Raw genomic sequence first — 12,753 nt, forward strand, 5'->3', positions numbered from 1 at the left:
TTCATTTTAATTTTAGAACTAAAAATCCTAGTAATATTTTAGTTATGACCATCACTGGCTATAAAAATGTTGCGGAAACTCCTTATGTGGGGCTTTAGAGTCTCTCTCTACAGACATTTTAGCTGCCTTTAAAATTAAAGACAACCGAGAACACATGATTCCATCATCTGGATAAGTAACTAAAGAAAAAAAAAACACTTTGTGAACTTTACTCAATAAGGGCTAACAAAAATATTGAGTCTGTAGAGGTTCATCTGACATTGGGCAAGCCACCTTTCTCAAACTTTGATTTCAACTTTCACATGTGCATTCACACCACGTATTGTATGGGTCAGTGGGCTGAAACCACATGGTGTTTGAGGTAGTTAATATTATCAAAGGAGCATCTGGAGGATGTTCAAGGTTAATGAGAATTCCATTCTTGAACATTTCATCGAACATTGGGAGTTCCTTCTAAGATGGCCAGATTCAGTAAGGTATCATTTTTATCAGTATGAGCTAAAACGTTGCTTATTCCACTAATAATCTCCTTTTTCTTAAATACAATGTCAGAAATGAATAAACAGTACTCTCAAAATTTCCTCATTTAATATATGAATGGGTGCAGACTTACAAGCAACCATCCGCATGTACGTAAATAACAAAACAAAAGCAAGTGATGCAAATATGGTCTTGAACTAACTTTCCATAAAACACAGGTGTTTTATTATATTGCAGTATTATTAAGTGAAGCATGTTTGCAATATTCTATACTGATTTTGAGGAACATTTCCTCTGCCCAAAGTTATTTTCTGCTTCTGTCCCATAAACAAATTCACTAAATAGTCTGCTCAGGTGACAGAGCTGAGGCTGAGAAAGGTAAAGTCACTTCTCTAAAGCCACACCACTAATGAGGGGATGGGTCGGCCTTTCAGTGTGTGATTTTCCAACTAGGCTACCCATGAGTTTCATTTATTCTTCCATTATCCTCTGATTTCTGCCTTCCCTGTTGTCCTGACCTCGTTTGGGTTTCAAAGGTGCTTTTCAGTTTTTTTGTGCATCAGCATTAAGTTAGGTAATAGGACAAAGATCCATGGTTCAGGAGTGGAACTCTACCAATGTGCACACACACATAGACACTGACAGGTTCTGCAGAGGAAACGTATTCAAAAGAGTTAGGTCTTAAAACAAACAAACAAACAAACAAACAAAAAAGCTGCCTGCAAAAGCTTGCCTTTGAATTGATCTTACTCTTTTCACAATTTTCTGGAGGTGGTGCAACTATCTTTAATAGGATCCAGACGTTTTTGAAGGGGAACAACATGACCCATGTGGAAATGTGGTAGTGACACTTCCTCACATCAAAGATGGCAATACTTCTCAGTTCTTGAAAGATAACACACATACAGAGAAAATGCACAAATTACAAGTGTGCAACCTGCCTTTTTACAAACTGAACACACCTCTTGTAAGCAGCTCTCAAATGAGAAAAGCAGCACCCAAGAATCCTCTGTTGTGGCCTCTTCCAGTCTCGTGTCTCCCAAGGATAATCACCGTCTTGACACCAGAGATCAGAGTTGCCTGGTTCCTAATTTCGCGTAAGTGGAATCTATAGCATGCATGTGTATGGTGTTTACATTTAGCATTATCGTTGTGAGATTGTTTTCATTTTTGTTATGTGGTTGGAGTTTGTGCATTTTCATTGCTCTGCAGTATCGTATTGAATGACTATATCACAATTTATTTATATATTCTGATCTTTTTTTTCTTCAAATTTTTTATTCAAATTTTCGTTAGTTAGCATACAGTGCAGTATTGGCTTCAGGAGTAGAATTCAGTAGTTTGTCACTTACGTGAAACACCCAGTGAGCATCCCAACAAGTGCCCTCCTGAGTGCCCGTCACCCATCTGGTTCATCCCCCACCCACTTCCTTCCATCAACCCTGTTTCTTCTCTATTGCGAAGAGTCTCTTGTGGTTTGTTTCCCTCTCTTCTCTTTTTTCCCCGTTCCATATGTTTACCTGTTTTGTTTCTTAAATTCCACATATGAGTGAAATCATATGGTATATTTGTCTTTCTCTGTCTTATTTTGTAATACACTCTAGCTCCATCCATGTTGTTGCAGATTGCAAGGTTTCATTCTTTTTGATGGCTGAGTAATACTCCATTGTATATAGACCACATTTCCTTTAGCTATTCATCAGTCGATAGACATTTGGGCCCTTGCCATAGTTTGGCTATTGATAGTGCCGCTATAAACATCAGGGTGCATTTACCCCTTTGAATATATACTTTTATATCCTCTGAATACCTAGTAGTGCAATTGCTGGATGGTAGAGTAGTTCTTTTTTTTTTAACTTTTTGAGTAATTCCATACTGTTTTCCAGAGTGGCTGCACCAGTTTGCATTCTGACCAAAAGTGCAAGAGTGTCTGTGCATCCTTGCCAACACCTGTTGTTTCTTGTGTTGTTAATTTTAGCCATTCTGACAGGTGTGAGGTGGTATCTCATTGTGGTTTTGATCTGTATTTCCTGATGATGAGTGATGTTGAGCATCTTTTCATGTGTCTGTTAGCCATCTGGATGTCTTCTTTGGAAAATATCTATTTTATGTCTTTTGCCCATTTCTTAACGGATTATTTGCTTCTTGGGTGTTGAGTTTGATAAGTTCTTTATAGGTTTTAGATACTAACCCTTTATCAGATATGTCATTCGCAAATATCTTCTCTCATTCTTTAGGCTGCCTTTTAGTTTTGTTGATTGTTTTCTTCGATGTGCAGAGGCTTTTTATCTTGATGAAGTCCTAATAGTTCATTTTTGCTTTTGTTTCCCTTGCCTCTGGAGACATGTCTAGTAAGAAGTTGCTATGGCTGAGGTCAAAGAGGTTGCTGCCTGTGTTCTCCTCTAGGATTTTGATGGTTTCCTGTCTCATATTTAGGTCTTTCATCCATTTTGAATTTATTTTTGTGTCTGGTGTAAGAAAGTGGTCCAGTTTCATTCTTCTGCATGTCATTGTCCAGTTTTCCCATCACCATTTATTGAAAAGACTGTCTTTTTTTTCCATTGGATAATCTTTCCTGCTTTGTCAAAGATAGTTGACCACATGGTTGTGGATTGTGTTTTCTATTCTTTTTTTTAAAATTTTTTTTTCAACGTTTTTTATTTATTTTGGGGACAGAGAGAGACAGAGCATGAACGGGGGAGGGGCAGAGAGAGAGAGGGAGACACAGAATCGGAAACAGGCTCCAGGCTCCGAGCCATCAGCCCAGAGCCCGACGCGGGGCTCGAACCCACTGACCGCGAGATCGCGACCTGGCTGAAGTCGGACGCTTAACCGACTGCGCCACCCAGGCGCCCCTGTGTTTTCTATTCTTGATGGAATTTTGGTAGTTTCCAATTTAGGGTTATCACATACGATAGTGCCATTAACACTCTTATGCATATATTTTGATAGATATATGTATACAGTTCTGTTGAGTAAATACCTAAGAGTGAAATTGTCCAGCATATTTGGAAAAGTCCCCTAATTTGGTATGAATGAAAGGAAGGGAGGTCTGTGTAAAGAGATCTCTCTCCATCTGTACATGTATTTTAATTGTTGCTTCATGTGCGTATAACATGACCTTTATTAAGTTGTTTTGGAAAATCAAGAAAAAATAAGAAAAGTATTATCTATCACTTAGGGACAACAGTCACATTTAATGTTTTCTTAAAATCTTTTACTAGGTGTTAGGCATTGTATATTTACATAGCTAAAATTATACATACTCAGTTTCCTTCTACTTAACAATATTTTATTAGAATGTTCTTATGTCCTTTAAAAGAAGGATTGTTTGAAATAGTGCAATAAAGTCAGCCAGTGGTTGTAGAGAACAAAGGATAGATGTTTTAAGATGAAGTAACCAAACATTGGAGTGAGGCCACGAAAGGAAACATTTACAAAGAGTGTGTTGGATTTAGCAACTAGGAGGTTACTGATGAGCCTAGTGTGATGGTGTAAATTTTTGAGAACTTTACATATGCTTGGAAAGAGTTACATGAGGATGCTAATTTTAGAAAGGTCTCTTCTTCACTTCCCTTCTCACTTCCTCTTTTCCTTCCTTTCCCTTCATTTTCCGTTCCTTTTTATTAGTTTGTTGCTTGTATGTGAAATAATGTTATTCTGCTTACATTTTTTCTTAGGTATAGCTCTCTACCTTTACTGCCATCCACATGGTCTACACTAGCGTCATCTTTTGTCTGAATTAGCTGCATTTGTGTCCTGCTATTTCTACACACATTCATTCTTATCCCCCACCCTTCTTGACCTTCTTTATATTTCAGCCAGGGAAAGGTGAAGAGAGGAAAGAGTTACTTAATGAGAACTATGCAGAATTTGCTGGACTCAGGGTTGTAAATGGAGTTTGGTTGCAAATCATTCCAATATAGATGTAGGCTGAGACTTTAAGTGGGTTTGCGTAGTGTTGAATGATTGAGCCTCTAGAACTGCAGACTGCTTTGGCCATGTATCCCCTTACCCACTCTACAAATAGGATGTTGGTAGAAAGTTGTTGGGGCACCTCTGAAGAAATCTCCCCCCCCGCCCCGCCCCGGTTTGGAGGGAACAACGTTGGTGCAGACATCTTTGAGGAAACAGTCTCAACTCGTGTGTCTATTTTGTCTATGATTTTTATTCTTTAAAAAAAAGTAATACATATACAAAATAGAAAAAACTTTGTTTATTTTATTATCAGGCATACTCCCTCATTGGGTGGTCTGGCCCATGAAATAATTTTCATAATTTTGATCCTTGATGGGATTTGGGGAGTTTAATTATTATTTAGAGATGCCAAGGACGTCAGATGTCAGGGGGAGTCTAAATAGAGGTATGTGATGAGTTGCAAATGGAATGTCCATATTTTAGAGATTTGTCCTGCCACCAACCAGCAAGTGTATCTCTGTTACTCATCTCTTTTTAGTAAATGAATAAAGTTAAAAGGCAGAATTTATTATGTTTTTCTAGTACACATTTATATAGAATTCTATGATCTCTCTTCTTGAAGTTGCTGGGTTTTATTAGATGTATAATGATAAATTTTGTCAAAATAAACACTATAATTCTTGTAGGAATTCAATATAATCAAGTAATTTTTAGAGATGATTTAATAATGAGATGTATTGAGGGGTGTTCATGGTTTTAAAGCCAAAATTCTTTTGAGAACCAGGAATCAGCTTATTTTAAAGCATTATGATGAAGGACAAATTACTCTTGTCAAAATAATTGAAAGTGTAAATACGTATCGATTTCGTAGTCCTTTGCTATATATTTTGTTTGTGTGTGTGTTTGTTTGTTTTCCAGTGTTTTCCCTTCTGACCCTCAAAGGTTAGTGCATATTTATGAAGGCATATTTTTGCTACTAGAAATCAAAATATTTCATTAAAAAAAAGAGAAACGAAGGGATGGTGTATTAGTTTCTTGTTGCTTCCTTAACAAATTAATACAACTGTGGTAGCTTAAAAGAACAAAAACTTATTCTTTCACAGTTCTGGAGGCCAGAAGTCCAAAATCCAGTTGTCAGCAAGCCCATGCTCCTTCTGGTTGCCCTAGAGAATATTCTTTTCCTTGCCTCTTCAGCTCCAGGTGTTCCTAGGTGTTTTTGGTAGTGACAACATTCCAATCTCTGCCCCTGTTTTCATGTTATTTTTTCCTCTTCTCTGTGTCTCTTCTTTGGATGTCTTTTATAAGGATATCTATCATTGGATTTAGGACCTATCTGGATAATCCAGAATGATCTCCATTCGAGATACTTTATTATGTCTGCAGAAGCCATTTTTTCCAAATAAGTTCACATTTACATGTGCTGGGGGCACAGGTATCAGCATGTCTTTTTGGGGTCATAATTCAACCCCCTACTGATTTATTACAATATTGCTTTGGGGCTTGATTAAGTATTTTTTCAAGTCAGTTTTGATTACTGCATAAAACTTATGTTTTGGCTTTTGTATCATTTAGGATTGGTTGTAATATACTTAAATAACCTGCTGAAATAAATATAAAAATCGATTATTTCAATTTTAAAGCTGGCATGCACATACTGGGTTTCTACTGTGTTCTTATAGAGTGTCATTTCAGCTGCTAAAGAGAAATGCCCACCATCTTTTCCAGCATCACGTGAGACATGCTGTGGTTTTCATACATCAGAAATTCTATAAATGGTTTCGTCACCTCTTGAGCTGGTTTTTTTTGTATCCAATTTTTATAATTTAAAATATTTTTAGGATCTTATCGCACTGTCTTTTAAGTGTTTCTCAAATGGTGGGTTTTTCTGGTGCTGAAAAATGGGCCTGAAAATCAGGAATACCGGAATGGAATTTGACCTGGCTAAAAAAGGAGGCTAAAAAAAGGAGGCCAAACAATCATGATGATACCCAGTTCTGTAATATTGGGAAAAAAAAAACACGTAGAAAAACGAGAGATAAGGCTGAAAACATAAAAAAAAAAAAAAACAAACCCCAAACATATGTTAAAAATATGCTATCATGACTGTAGATGTATGTATTCTGTAAATCCATCACTCCATTGACATTTATTCCTGTGTGAATGGTTGTCTTAAATTATGTGTGGTATTCAGGAAGTCATCCTTAACATAAAGTGCAATTGCCTTGTATATATAATTTTGTATTCTGTTTTTTTCCTATGATATTATATCATAAGCTTTTTCATGTTGTTTCAAATGGATACATAGTATTCTTCCATTTGGATATGCATAATTTACCTCACTAATTTTCCATGTTTTATTTATGTTCCTTCTACTATTTTTGCAGTTATATGTAACAAAATGATGAATATATTTGTGAATATGGTTTTTCCATATTTCTAGTAATGTATTTATGATAGATTCCAAGCAGAATTTCCAAGTCAGAGAACATGAATATGTTTAAGAGTCTTGTTATGCTACCAAATTATTTTCTGAAAGTGTTATTTTCATTTCAACCAGCAATCTATGAGAGATTGACTCAACATTTTGTTTCTGAGATTTATCCATGTTGCTCATTTATTCTACCTGATGAATATTATTTCATTTTATGAAAAAAATCATAATTTATTGATCTATTCTTATGTTACAAACACTTATGTTGATTATAGTGTATCATTAATTTAAAATACGAATCTTTGTGTACCTCTGTGATTATTTTTCTACGGTGTCTACTTAGAAGTAGAATTCTTGGTTCAGGGGTGCCTGAGTGGCTCAGTCGGTTAGGCGACCAACTTCGGCTCAGGTCATGAACCGCACTTCTGTCATATATCAAGTCACCATTGATATATGAGTAGGTCTGCTCATCATGGATGCTTTATCTTACCCCATTGGTTTATTTTTCCATGTCCATTTTAATTCCATCCCATTTTATTAGTATAGCTTTGTAACAGTTCTGATACATAGTTGAGAACTTCCTCAGACTTTGTTCTGTTCCAAAGTCATCTTGCTATTCTTAGCATTTTGGTATTATCATATGAGCTTTAGATAAACTTATGTTCCTTGCAACTTGGAGTGAAATTGCATTGAAACTTCATTCAGGGGAGAATAGACTTCTTTAAAATAGAGTCTTCCTATCCATTAATGTGGCCTTTCTTCTCATTTATTTAGGTTTCTTTTTTGGTATTGCATTACAACTCTTTCCATAAAAGTTTTATATAATTTTGTCAAATTTATTTTTTGGTACTCTAGAGTTTTTATTGATATCATAAATAGCACATTTAATTTTTCTATTACATATTTTAGTTAGTACTGATGTGTAGGCAGGCTACTGATTTTTGTGGATTGATGTTTTATTAAGCAATCTTATTGATTTCCTTATTTTAACACCCCTTCACCCTGTTGCCTATAGATTCTCTTGGGTTTTCTTTCTTTTTATTTATTTATTTATTTAATTAATTATTATTATTTTTTTTTTTTGAGAGACAGAGAGAGAGAGAGCATGAGCAGGGGAAGGGCAGACACACACACACACACACACACACACACACACAGAATCAGAAGCAGGCTCCAGGCTCTGAGCTGTCAGCACAGAGCCTGATGCGGGACTTGAACCCACAAACCATGAGATCATGACCTGGGCTGAAGTTGGATGCTTAACCGACTGAGCCACCCAGGGGCCCATCTCTTGGGTTTTCTATGTATATAAATAAAGTTTTCATCCCTTTGTTCTTACGGCTTAGTTCTTTTTCTTGGCTTCTTGCTTTGGCTAAGACCTGCAGTACCTTGTAAAATAGGAGTCAGAGAGGGCATTCTTGACTTCACCTTAACTTAGTTTTTGATTTTTGCTTTTATGGAGGTGATTATATGGTTTTTCATCTTTAATTTGAAAATGTGTTGTATTACATTAATAGCCTGCTTGATGCAGAAGTATCATGTATTTCTGGTATGATGTATTTCACCGTCATAATTTTGATATACTAATAATAAGTTTTAGAAAATTTATACCTATCTCTTAAGTGAGATTTCTTAATAACTTTCAATAACTGTCTTTTTAAAAATACTATTCTTACTCTACTAGGTATCAAGGTTATGTTAGACTCAACATTATTTGATTAGGTTCCAGTTTTTTGTTTTTTTTTTAAATAATGTGGAGTAGTTTTTATAAGACATAGTTTATCTCTTGATAGTTCACAAGAAGCTATGACTAGTATCTTTTGAACTGGGAAACTTAAAAAAATTGAATCAATATTTAACAGGGTTTATTAAAGTTAATTTTAGTAGTTTGTATTTTGTTCTAAAAAACTATCAGTACAGGGAAACCTGGCTGGCTCAGTCGGTAGTGAATGTGACCCTTGATCTTGGGGTTGTGAGTTTGAGCCCCATGTTGGGGGTAGCGATTACTTAAAAATAAAATCTTTAAAAAACAGAACAAAAAATTATCAGTATATTTGAGCATATAGGCGGAGAAAAACTGCTTGTATTTGATAAATTTTGACTTATTCTGAATAATTTACCAAGTTTTATCTGTTGGAGAATCTAGAAATATCTGTATCATTTCAATGACAACAAGAGTTTTGTTTATTTATTTATTTTTTTAATCACATACTATAGAAAATTGAACTGGCTAAGATATTTGGATTGCTTGAGTATTCAATGAGGGATAGCACTACCATTATTCTATATATCTATAACCCTGAAAAGCTACCTAACTACACAGTTGTAAATATGGCTGGGTCTCATGTAATCTGAATAAAATAAGGAAAATATTCCTTTGCTTTTCATGTCAAACTTTTTCTATATTCTGATATGCCAGCAATGAAATTATTGGGTTTTAGGTCTGACTGACACTTTGGGTCTTATTATAAAGATAGAATGCTATTTCTCATGGGAAAATTCTACTTTAGAATATTATAAACTTTCACACATTAATGCATATATATTTGGGACTCAATTGTATCTATTTTACTAAATCACCAAATATGAGTAAAAAGTAGATACGATTAGGTAATTTAATGTTCTAAAATAGTGGTGAACACCTTTTTTTTTCTTTACCTGAAGACAAATTTATAAAAATAAAAAATGTTTTTAAGGTCATATTAATAAATTCAATACAAAGTACCTTTATTCCTCCAAGTGAAAAGCAATTTATTTTTTTCTATTTTGATTATTTTATCAAAAGAAAAAAGTGAATTAGCTTTATATATATTTTTGCCACTGACATTTAAGTCTTGGGAAGTAGAATGAATACGTAAGAGAAACTTTAAAAAAATTTTCTCCTTTAGATTTTTACGACACTTTTTTTTTAAGTTTAAGATTTTTATTTTTAAGTAATTTCTACACCCACCCAACATGGGACTTGAACTTACAACCCTGAGATCAAGAGTCACATGTTTTACCAACTGAGCCAGCCAGGCACCCCAAATAGTACTTTTTTATTCAGTACGCTTATGTGCATTATCTCATTTAAAAATTTTTTTCAGCTTCGTTGAGGTGTAATTAGCAGATAAAATTGTCATATATACAAAGTGTACAATGTGATGATTTGATCTGTGTGCACATTGTAAAAGGATTGCCACCACTGAGTTGATTAACACATCCATCACCTCACATATTTATCTTTGTGTGTGTGTGTGTGGGAGAACACTAAGTTCTAACTCTCTTAGTAAATTTCAGTTATAAAATACAGTATTATCAACTATAGTCACCACATTGTATATTAACTCCTCAGTTCTAATTCATCTCATAACTGAAAGGTTATACCCTTTTACCAGCCTCTCCCTTTTTCTCCCACTCTTCAGCCCTGGCAACTGCATTGTATTCTCTGTTTCTATGAGTTTGACTATTACTTAGATTTCCTGTATAAATCATCTGTGCAGTACTTGTCTTTTTGTGTCTTGCTTGTTTTGTTTAGCATAATTCCTTCCGGCTTCATCCATGTTGTCACAAATGGCAGGGTTTTCTTGTTTTCAAGGCTGAGCAATATTTCACGTGTGTGTGTGTGTGTGTGTGTCCCCGCCACATTTTCTTTATCCATTTATCCATTGGTAGGTTATTTCCAGAGCGTGGCTATTGTGAATAATGCCATAATGAAAAGGAAAGTACAGATGACTATTTGAGACAATGATTTTATTTCCTTTGGATATATACCCAGAAATGGGATTGCTGGATCATATGGTAATTCGTTTTTATTTTATTTTATTTTTACATAATCTGTACACCCAGCATGGGGCTTGAACTCACAATCCCGAGATCAAGATTTGAATGTTCCACTGACTGAGGCAGCCATACACACCTCATATGGTAACTCTATTTTAAATTTTGAGGAACCTCCATACTGTTTTCCACTAAGCTGTACTGCTTTACATTTCTACCGACAATGTGTAGGATTTTCTTTGGTCTGCATCCTTGCCAGCGTTTGTTATATCTTGTCTTTTTGCTAATAGATATCCAACAGGTGTGAGGTGATATCTCAATGTGGTTTTGATTTGCATTTCCATGATGATTAGTGATGTTGAGCACCTATTGGCCGTTTGTATGTCTTCGTTGGAAAAAATGACTATTCAGGTATTCAGGTACTTTGCCCATTCAAATTTTTTTTAATTTTGTTTTTTGCTATTAAGTAGTAGGAGTTCCTTGTATATTTTGGATACTAAACCCTTGTCAGATGCGTTTTTTTGCAAATAATTTATCCCATTTCATAGGTTGCCTTTTCATTTTGTTGATGGTTTCCTTTACTGTGTAGAAACCTCTTAGTTTGATGTAGTCCCACTTGTTTTTTGCTTTGTTGACTGTGCTTTTGATGTCAAAACGAAAAAAATGATTGCCAGGACAAATATCAAGAAGTTTACCCCAGTGTTTTCTTCCTGAAGTTTTACAATTTCAGGTCTTATATTTAAGACTGTAATCTATTTTGAGTTAATTTTTGTGTGTGGTGTTAGACAATCATTCAATTTTATTCTTTTGGATGTAGCTGTCCAGTTTTTCCAACCCCATTTATTGAAGAAACTATCTTTTTGCATTGTATATTCTTGGCCTCTTTGTTGTAAATTGGCCATATATGCATGGGTTTATTTCTGGGCTCTTTATTCTGTTCCATTGATCTATGTGTCTGTTTCATTCCAATACCATACAGTTCTGAATGCTATAGCTATATATATACCAAATAGTAAGTATATGTATATATAATATAGTGTATATTATATGTGCATTGAATAGTGTATATTATATGTATATAATATATATTTATATAAGTTGAAATCCAAAAGTGTGATGCTTTGTTCTCCCTCAAGATTGCTTTGACTCTTGGGGTTCATTTGTGGTTCTATAGGAACTTTAGCATTTTTTTTTCTATTTCTGTGAAAAAAGCCATTGGAATTTGATAGGACTTGCATTGAAATTGTAGCTCATTTTAGGTGAAATGGACATCTTAACAACAATTCTTCCAATCCTTTAGCACGGAATATCTTTCTATTTATTTGTGTCTTCTTCAATTTCTTTCATCAGTATTTTATAGTTTTCAGTGTATGGGTCTTTCACTTCCTTGGTTAAATTTACTTCTAAATATTTTATTTTTTTTTTGGTGCTCTAAGTGGGATTGTTTTCTTAATTTCTCTCCCTGATAGTTCATTGTTAGTGTATATAATCACAACTGAGTTTTGTATATTGGTTTATGGTGCAATTTTACTGAATTCATTGGCTGGTATTAACATGTTTTTAGCCCAAGTGCTTATGTTTTGGTTAAGAATTGTTTTTTTTTTTCTTTGCTTTAGTCCTGTGGGACTCATGAATACATTCTCTTTTGATTATCAGATCTAAGTGATTTGGGTGTCATTCTCTCCAATGGCGCCATAAAAGTTGGGTGCTCGAATGTGTAGACCTGTTCATTGCAGGAAGATTCTGGAAACTTGGTTTCATTGTTGGAATGAGCTGGAGGGAGATAACAGGGGAAGTGCCCTCTGGCTCTTTGGCTCTGAGGAGGATGACAACCAGCACCTAGATGCATGCTTTCTGGAGAAAAATTGGGAGGTAGACATCATTGCCTGCTTCCCCTGTGCTGAGCTCTGGAGGGGTAGCTGTGACAAGTGCTCACATGCTTGATATGAGCTGCTTCTTTGTTTGCGGTAGTCCTGTCAGACTCTGAATGCAAGCCCTGTTGCCTGTCAGAAGTAGTGTGTTGAGGGCCCATGCTTTGGGTGGCAGCCTCACAAATGGGGAGCGAGATATGTGGTCCAAATTCTTTGCTCCTCAGGGAGAAGTTGGGAGTTGAGGGTTTCCTCCCAATTGTATGGTGCTGTGCTGGGGGTAGGGTTTTATGACCA

This window comes from Panthera uncia, chromosome C2 (genome assembly GCF_023721935.1).
Source record: "Panthera uncia isolate 11264 chromosome C2, Puncia_PCG_1.0, whole genome shotgun sequence".
In the NCBI taxonomy this organism is placed as follows: Eukaryota; Metazoa; Chordata; class Mammalia; order Carnivora; family Felidae; genus Panthera; species Panthera uncia.